Here is a 9,362-nt window from a genome sequence, read left to right on the forward strand (position 1 = left end):
AGGCTGGAGCTGGGGATAACACTGTGTGGAGGGGGAATGTGTGACAATGAGGAGGACTACAACCCCCAGCATGCCCCCTAGCTGTAGTACCTGCACAAATGGGCTGAGGAGGAGTCTTAAAATACCAATTCTAGAGCATCTTGTCTCTGCATTATGTGGCCCCTCTGTTAGGGCTCTGCATTATGTGGCCCCTCCGTTAGGGCTCATGCACCCTGTTTTTGTGTCCGCATCCGATTTGCATTTTTTGCGGATCCGCTTGCTTCAACGGGGCCACAACAGATGCGGAAAGCCACCGTGTGCTGCCTGCCTCTGTATGTCCGTTCCCCGGCCCCGCGTAAAAGAGACAGAACATGTCCTATCCGTGCGGACAAGGAAAGGACAATGGTGGCGAGCTCTCGGCCAAAAACGGCAACGGCCCTGCGCATGATTGGGGGCAATCGCTAATTTGTTGATACATTTCCAGGAGGAACAGCAGAGGAACAACGCGGTGTAAAGTTCTAAGAAGAGCTGGGAATAAAACAGACTAGGAGGCGTTCTTAACCCCTTAGGCCTCTTTCACACGAACGATACGGATAAGGTCCGGATGCGTTCAGTGAAACTCGCACCGTTTTGCAAGCAGGTTCAGTCAGTTTTGTCTGCGATTGCGTTCAGTTTTTTCCCACGCAGATGTAATGCGTTTTTCACGCGGCCCCATTCACATCTATGGGGCCAGGGCTGCGTGAAAAACGCAGAATATAGAACGTGCTGCGATTTTCAACTGATGCGTGAAAAAAAAAACGCTCATGTACCGAGACCCATTGAAATGAATGGGTCAGAATTCAGTGCGGGTGCTATGCGTTCACGTCACGCAACGCTCCTGTGAGAGGGGCCTTGGTGTCCGGCCTAATTTGGGCAAGTGGTTTTCTTTTTCTCTTCATTTTTCCTTTGTCGCCTTCCACGAGCTGTAACTTTGTTATTTTTCCGTCTATGTAGCTTGTTGTTTGCCGGACAAGTTGTCGTTTTTAATGGCGCCATTTTTGGGTAACTTACTGATGAACTTTTATTAACTCTGGGAAGGAAGATGGGAAATCCTGAGAGCGCTGAACTGATTGCTACCTCCGTTCAGCGCTCTCAGGATGACTATGCATTAGGCCTCTTGCACACGAACATTGTGCATCCGTGCGGCGGCCGGGAACGGATCGAGACCCATTCAACTTGAATGGGTCCGTGATCCGTCCGCAAGTTCTATTTTTTATTTCTATTTTTTGCGGTGCGGAGGCACGGACAGAAACACCACTGAAGCGCTCCGTGGGGTTCCGATCCGTGCTTCCGTTCTCTGCATCTCTGTGATCCGTAATGTGGAGTGCACACGGGCGGCCGGTGCCCTTGTATTGCGGACCCGCCGTATGCAGGCCGCACAGCTATCATGTCCAAGAGGCCTTATGGTAATTTATTTATATGAAAAATAAAAGGAATGAAAAAATACGAGCGAGTATTATTTATATCTCACGAATAACCTTTTAAACAAGACTAAGGCTACGTCTACATGACGACATTTTGTTGCACCAATATCGCGCGACAATTTTTATAATGGCAGTCTATGGTGTCGCACTGCAACATGCGACATGCTGCGACTGCGATGCAACAGTCACAGAAAATCCATTTGAGTCGCAGCATGTCACATGTTGCAGTGCGACACCATAGACTGCCATTATAAAAATTGTCGCGCGACAAATGTCATTGTGTAGACCTAGCCTAATACGACTGTGTGGCTAGAACTGCGGAGCCTGAGTCAGGTGGGGGTGTACTACAGGCGGAGCAACAGTCGATGATTGAAGGAAGATGGGAAAGAACAGCAATACTGCCACTGAGTCTTTATGTTATCAATTTTGCGATGTTCATTTTTTGGCATAAATAACACAAAAACTTTATTCTCTGGGTCTGTGCAATTACAGCAATACCAAATACATATATATATTTTTACTTTATACTACTTTTGCACAATAAAAACCTTTAAAGGGTTATTCCCATCTTGCTACTTCATCCTCCCCTGCAGCTGCTCTGCTGGTCACCTCCTGGTTTCCTGCTTCTAAGGCTGGGTGGGGCTTAGGCAGTTTGAGTGAAGGCCGGCCACGCCTCCTTATGATATCACACTGCTGATTCATGTGGATAGTATGAGTCATCAGTCTGGCAGCCTGCAGTGTCTGTGAGGCCCCTCCCTCCTGCTCGGGAATCATCGCTCAGAGAGCTGAGGGATGTGAGCTAATTAGACAGTAACACGTGGCTGTCCTGCATTCTAAGGGGCACTTTCACACTAGCGTTTTTCTTTTCCGGCGCTGAGTTCCGTCCCAGGGGCTGAATACCGGAAACGAACTGATCAGTTTTATCCTAATGCATTCTGAATTTAGAGCAATCTGTTCAGGATGTCTTCAGTTCAGTCTTTTTACCTTTTTGCTGCAGTTTTATTTCCATCTAAAAAGACTGAACACTTGCCAGATGCAGCATTTAGGGGACTTTCACACTTGCGTTGTTTGATTCCGGCAGGCGGTTCCGTTGCCTGAACTGCCTGCCTGATCAGGCAAACTGTATGCAAACGCATGTCATTTTTTCTGACTGATCAGGAATTTTTCAGACTTATCAGGATCCTGATCAGTCAGAAAAATGCATTGCAAAACCGGATCCGTTTTTCCGGGGTCATCCGGCAAAACAGATCCGGTATTTATTTTTTTCACATTTTTAAAGGTCTGCGCATGCCGGATCCGTCAATGCGGCAATTTGAATGCACTAATACATTCCTATGGAAAAAAAATGCAGTGTGATGGACCATGTGATGACCGGAGTGACGTCACCAAAGGTCCTTTACCTGTAATGCTCACCACAGGTCCTGTTCAGCAAAGGAGACAGAAGAGATGCCGGGCATCGCGATCAAGTGGACTAAGGTGAGTTAAATTATTATTTATTTATTTTTAACCCCTCCAGCGCTATTGTACTATGCATTCTGTATTCAGAATGCTATTATTTTCCCTTATAACCATGTTATAAGGGAAAATAATAATGATCGGGTCTCCATCCCGATCGTCTCCTAGCAACCGTGCGTGAAAATCGCACCGCATACGCACTTGCTTGCGGATGCTTGCGATTTTCACGCAGCCCCATTCACATCCGGATCCGTCTGACAAATGCCATCAGTTTGCATACGTTTTGCGACGGAACTGCCTGCAGGAATCCTCTGCCGCAAGTGTGAAAGTACCCTAATACAGTTTTACACACAAAACCCATTCTGAGCATCAAAACAATAATTCACTACTATACATCAGCCCAAAAGCATGTCAGCTAGTAGCTAAATGATCTGTGCTTTTGCCTCCCCTAAAATATTACCATCCCCCACCGACCAGCACTGATGGAGATTTGTTTCCATTATAGCTCTACTACAGCTGTGTATAAACCTTAGACCATGTATCTGTATAGGTGCATTTACAGCTCTGCTACATCTGTCTTTCCCTGTCGTCCTAACCAGCAGCACAAGTGGGGATTCCTCCCCTGTGAAGCCGGTCAGGACAGGAGGAATTTTTGTTGAAAAAGAAAATAACTCCCAAGTATAAATAATTAACTAATTAAACCCACCCCTACAGGGAGTGCAGAATTATTAGGCAAGTTGTATTTTTGAGGATTAATTTTATTATTGAACAACAACCATGTTCTCAATGAACCCAAAAAACTCATTAATATCAAAGCTGAATATTTTTGGAAGTAGTTTTTAGTTTGTTTTTAGTTTTAGCTATTTTAGGGGGATATCTGTGTGTGCAGGTGACTATTACTGTGCATAATTATTAGGCAACTTAACAAAAAACAAATATATACCCATTTCAATTATTTATTTTTACCAGTGAAACCAATATAACATCTCAACATTCACAAATATACATTTCTGACATTCAAAAACAAAACAAAAACAAATCAGTGACCAATATAGCCACCTTTCTTTGCAAGGACACTCAAAAGCCTGCCATCCATGGATTCTGTCAGTGTTTTGATCTGTTCACCATCAACATTGCGTGCAGCAGCAACCACAGCCTCCCAGACACTGTTCAGAGAGGTGTACTGTTTTCCCTCCTTGTAAATCTCACATTTGATGATGGACCACAGGTTCTCAATGGGGTTCAGATCAGGTGAACAAGGAGGCCATGTCATTAGATTTTCTTCTTTTATACCCTTTCTTGCCAGCCACACTGTGGAGTACTTGGACGCGTGTGATGGAGCATTGTCCTGCATGAAAATCATGTTTTTCTTGAAGGATGCAGACTTCTTCCTGTACCACTGCTTGAAGAAGGTGTCTTCCAGAAACTGGCAGTAGGACTGGGAGTTGAGCTTGACTCCATCCTCAACCCGAAAAGGCCCCACAAGCTCATCTTTGATGATACCAGCCCAAACCAGTACTCCACCTCCACCTTGCTGGCGTCTGAGTCGGACTGGAGCTCTCTGCCCTTTACCAATCCAGCCACGGGCCCATCCATCTGGCCCATCAAGACTCACTCTCATTTCATCAGTCCATAAAACCTTAGAAAAATCAGTCTTGAGATATTTCTTGGCCCAGTCTTGACGTTTCAGCTTGTGTGTCTTGTTCAGTGGTGGTCGTCTTTCAGCCTTTCTTACCTTGGCCATGTCTCTGAGTATTGCACACCTTGTGCTTTTGGGCACTCTAGTAATGTTGCAGCTCTGAAATATGGCCAAACTGGTGGCAAGTGGCATCTTGGCAGCTGCACGCTTGACTTTTCTCAGTTCATGGGCAGTTATTTTGCGCCTTGGTTTTTCCACACGCTTCTTGCGACCCTGTTGACTATTTTGAATGAAACGCTTGATTGTTCGATGATCACGCTTCAGAAGCTTTGCAATTTTAAGAGTGCTGCATCCCTCTGCAAGATATCTCACTATTTTTGACTTTTCTGAGCCTGTCAAGTCCTTCTTTTGACCCATTTTGCCAAAGGAAAGGAAGTTGCCTAATAATTATGCACACCTAATATAGGGTGTTGATGTCATTAGACCACACCCCTTCTCATTACAGAGATGCACATCACCTAATATGCTTAATTGGTAGTAGGCTTTCGAGCCTATACAGCTTGGAGTAAGACAACATGCATAAAGAGGATGATGTGGTCAAAATACTCATTTGCCTAATAATTCTGCACGCAGTGTATATAGGATTCCCCACCCTGGCAGGAGGTGCTTTTTTCTGTCCTGTGAACCTAGGACAGGTTAGACTCCCAAGCTAGAGTCTCTTTATATCTTAAATTTACTGCTTCTTTTTTCATTTTTTTTTAGGGTACCTGCTGTGATGCCCTTGGGCATCCCCTCCTGAGTCCAGGTGGCTTGTCCATCCTTTGTGCCTCTGTGATCGTGGGGTGCCATGACGGCGTTGCGGTCTTTCCTCCGCTCCGGAGTTCTAGCTTCGGGCAGCCAGCGCTCCTGCCGCGCCCCAGAAGTGCGTCATCTGACGACTTCCGGGCGGGCGCGCGGTGCTTGCGGCCGCTAGTATAGTATAGTATTTTCTTCACCTCCTGTCCTCTCTGCGTGTCTGAGGAGAGGAGGCAGGGGCCAGGTATATTGGTATTATACTTTTATGTATAGTTTTTTCTAGTGTGCCACCTCAGCTGAGTCGCTTCTGACCTCACTTCCGGGTAGGAGGTTATCTCTCTGCCCTCTGGCTAGCTCAGGGTGGCAGGAGTAAGGATTCTACTCCAGTCACATTCAGAGCTGCACTTCAGGTGGTCAGTTTGAGATCCTGCTAGTGTACTATACTTTGCCTCAATATGACATCTCCAGGTTCCGGACATGGGAAATCTACGCAAAAACAGAGGCATCTTGTGTGTTCTAATTGTGGCACTCCATTGCCAGATTCGTATAAATTCCACCGTTGCCCTGGGTGTCGGCCCATACCTCCTAATACGGAGCCTGCAGTCTGTGAGATATTTTCCTGAATTTAGGAATTTATGGACACTTCCATTTCGGAGATAAAGAATGCGGTCTCTGGTAAGAGACCTAGACAGGCCTCTCCTGGTCCTGTCTCTATGTCCGAAGAGGTTATTTCGGGCGAGGATGATTCCCCTTCTGAGGATGAGGGTTTGGCTTTTCTTTTTCCGTCCGAAAAGACTCAACGTCGAGTGAGGTAGCGAATTTTATCCGCACCCGCGTCCTTTGGATCCAATCTGATTTAGAATCTGGTATGGCCAGAAATGATGTCCTGGACCAGTTCAAGACCCTCCTCCTTGGTATCGATTTCCCATGCGATTCTGCACCCCAACATCTTAAAGGGTTTCTATCACTTCGTTTCACCTATTTAGCTTTCAGACACTAGCGATCCGCTAGTGTCTGCTTTATCTAACCATCCTAATATAAGAGCTTATTGTCCTGCCGTTTAGCTAAAAAAATAACTTATATAGATATGCAAATGAGCCTCTAGGTGCTATGGGGGCGTGATTAGCACCTAGAGGCTCCGTCTACCTTAACAAACTGCCGCCGCCCAGCGCGTCCCTCCAGCCCGCCCATCTCCTCCGGAATGCGATGCTCCTCGTATTCGGCGCATGCGCAGTGAATGTCTGATCGCTTCCCTGCTCAGACATCTCCACTGCGCCTGCGCGGATGACGTCATAGTGCTCCGAGGAACAGGCGCAGTGGAGATGTCTGAGCAGGGAAACGATCAGACATTCACTGCGCATGCGCCGAATACGAGGAGCATCGCATTCCGGAGGAGATGGGCGGGCTGGAGGGACGCGCTGGGCGGCGGCAGTTTGTTAAGGTAGACGGAGCCTCTAGGTGCTAATCACGCCCCCATAGCACCTAGAGGCTCATTTGCATATCTATATAAGTTATTTTTTTAGCTAAACGGCAGGACAATAAGCTCTTATATTAGGATGGTTAGATAAAGCAGACACTAGCGGATCGCTAGTGTCTGAAAGCTAAATAGGTGAAACGAAGTGATAGAAACCCTTTAAGCTAGCAGCCAAGACGATGGCTCTTCAGCCAGTAGACGCCCCCTTTGGTTCAGACCATGGGTGGCAGACAACACCTCAAAGTTCAACCTTTGTGGTCTCCCCTATGAGCCCGGAAGATTGTTTGGGTCTGAGCTTGATCGCTTGATGGAGAGCTTGGCTGACAAGAAGGGGAAGTCCCTTCCACAACAGACCTTTCGAGGCAGAGGAACAGCTAGAGGAGGGAGATATCAGAGTTCGTCCAGGTCCCAGAAACCCTCTGAGAGCCGCAGACTCGGTAGAGGTCGAGGTCGTGGGAAGGACCGCAAGGCTGACCCATGACTCTCATCAGCCTTCTACAAGCCATCCTCCCCTATCCCCTCCAGTTCCGCTGCACGTGGCGCTATCCCCCAATCCTCCTCCAGTCGGAGCACGTTTAAGTTTGTTCAGGAATTTTTGGCTTCAAGAAATTCCGGATCCCTGGGTTTTGGATGTAATGACATCCGGGTACAAGATCGAGTTTATCCCCCCCCCCCCCCCTCAGGAGAAGTTTATCCTGACAAAACCCCTTGCCCACGACAAGCAGCTAGTCTTGGAGAACTCCGTTCTTCAGTACGTCCAAAAGAGTGCTCTAGAGGAGGTCCCCCCTCGCAAACGGGGTCGAGGAGTCTATTCCCCTATTTTTCTTGTCCCAAAGCCGTCAGGCGATTGGCGGATGATTATGAACCTACGCTATCTAAATCGCTTTATCAAGCGAAAGCGCTTCCGGATGGAGACCATACGCTCAGTAATGGTCCCCATAGATCTGAAGGACGCGTACATTCATGTTCCCATCCATCCAGCACACAAAAAGTATCTGAGAGTTGCTGTATCCATAAAAGGTGTGGTGAAGCGCTACCAGTTTGCTGTACTGCCTTTTGGCATCTCCTCCACCCCCCACACCTTCACCAAGGTTGTGGCTCCGGTTGTCGCTCAGCTCAGGCTTCAAGGACTAGAGATCGTCCCATACTTAGACGACTGGCTGTTAAAAGCCGCCACTCTAGACGTCTTGCAATCTCATCTTCAGCTGGCTCTTCAAACTCTTCAACACCTAAATTCCGATCACATGACTCATTCTCCGGAGAGGAAAGATCGTGTAATAAGAGCAGCGGAGTTCCTTCTGGTACCCAGGCAAGTTTCCATCAGAACTGTTATGAAGATATTAGGCCACATGTCAGCGTCTGCAGAGGCAGTTCCTTGGGCTTTGTGGCATCTACGTCCCCTCCAAGAGGAAGTGTTATCGGTTTGGAATCGCAATTCCAGGGGTTTGAACAAAACACACCCCCTGTCCACCGAAGTCCGTTCTTCACTCAGGTGGTGGAAGAACCTATCAGATGGAAGGACCTTGATTCAACCTCGTTGGATCATGTTGACGACGGATGCCTCCCTTCTAGGTTGGGGAGCCCATCTGGAGGAGAATCCAGTACAAGGTACTTGGAGTCCTCAAGAGAAACTTCTCTCATCCAATATGAGGGAGTTGAGAGCAGTCCGTCTAGCTCTCAATCACTTTGCTCCTATCATCCGCAACAGGGCGGTGAGAGTTCGTACCGACAATACGACAGTAGTCGCCTACATCAACAGACGGAGGCACAAGATCCAAACTACTCCTCAGAGAAGTGAGTTGAATTTTTTCCTGGGCAGAGACCAACCTATCCCACCTAACGGTGGTTCATATCGGGGGAGCTCTCAACATAGCTGCAGATCGCCTGAGTCGAGGCCTTTCAGTTCAAGGTGAGTGGTCACTGAACAAGGGCATCTTCATTTAGATAACCCAGCGCTGGGGAACTCCAGAGATCGATTTGGTGGCAACTCCACTAAACTCCAAAGGTTCCTGCTCCCTTTACAAGGAGGACAATCCTGTAGCGATAGATGCTCTGTCCATAACATGGAGGTTCAGGCTGGCTTATTTATTCCCTCCAATTTCCATGATACCAAGGGTATTGATGAAAATCAAGCAAGACCAGACCTCAGTGATCGCCATCATTCCATTCTGGCCAAAGAGGTCTTGGTTCACCCAGCTCATGCAGATGAGTCAGGGTGTATATTGGAGACTTCCCCTAACGCAAGACCTAGTGTATCAGGACACAGGTTCCTGCCTAGATCTGAGGATACTCAGTCTGACAGCCTGGAGATTGACAGGTCCCTAGTAGAAGCTAGATGGCTTTCAGCGGAGGTCTTGAGAACAATTTCACACTCCGGAGCGGAGTCTACAAATAAGAAATATTCCAGGATAAATAAGATCTTCCTTCAATGGTGTGCTGATAAAGAGGTAGTAGCCTCAGATCTTCTTCTTTCAACTATTTTACAGTTTCTTCAAGATGGTTTGGACAAGGGACTAAGCCCATCTACACTATGAGTCCATATCTTTGCTTTATCTGC

General features: G+C 47.3%; 1 protein-coding gene across 1 annotated transcript in view; it reads right to left on the minus strand.

The window, feature by feature from the left end:
• The window catches only part of NKTR (natural killer cell triggering receptor), a 42,570-nt gene extending 37,142 nt beyond the window's left edge, over positions 1-5,428 (minus strand). The window contains exon 1 of the mRNA XM_040431334.1: positions 5,304-5,428. The gene's annotated coding sequence lies outside the window, so the exon portion shown is untranslated. The remainder of the gene's footprint in view (positions 1-5,303) is intronic.
• Between the last annotated feature and the right edge of the window lie 3,934 nt (positions 5,429-9,362).

Source organism: Bufo bufo, chromosome 5 (assembly GCF_905171765.1).
Source record: "Bufo bufo chromosome 5, aBufBuf1.1, whole genome shotgun sequence".
NCBI classification, from domain to species: domain Eukaryota; kingdom Metazoa; phylum Chordata; class Amphibia; order Anura; family Bufonidae; genus Bufo; species Bufo bufo.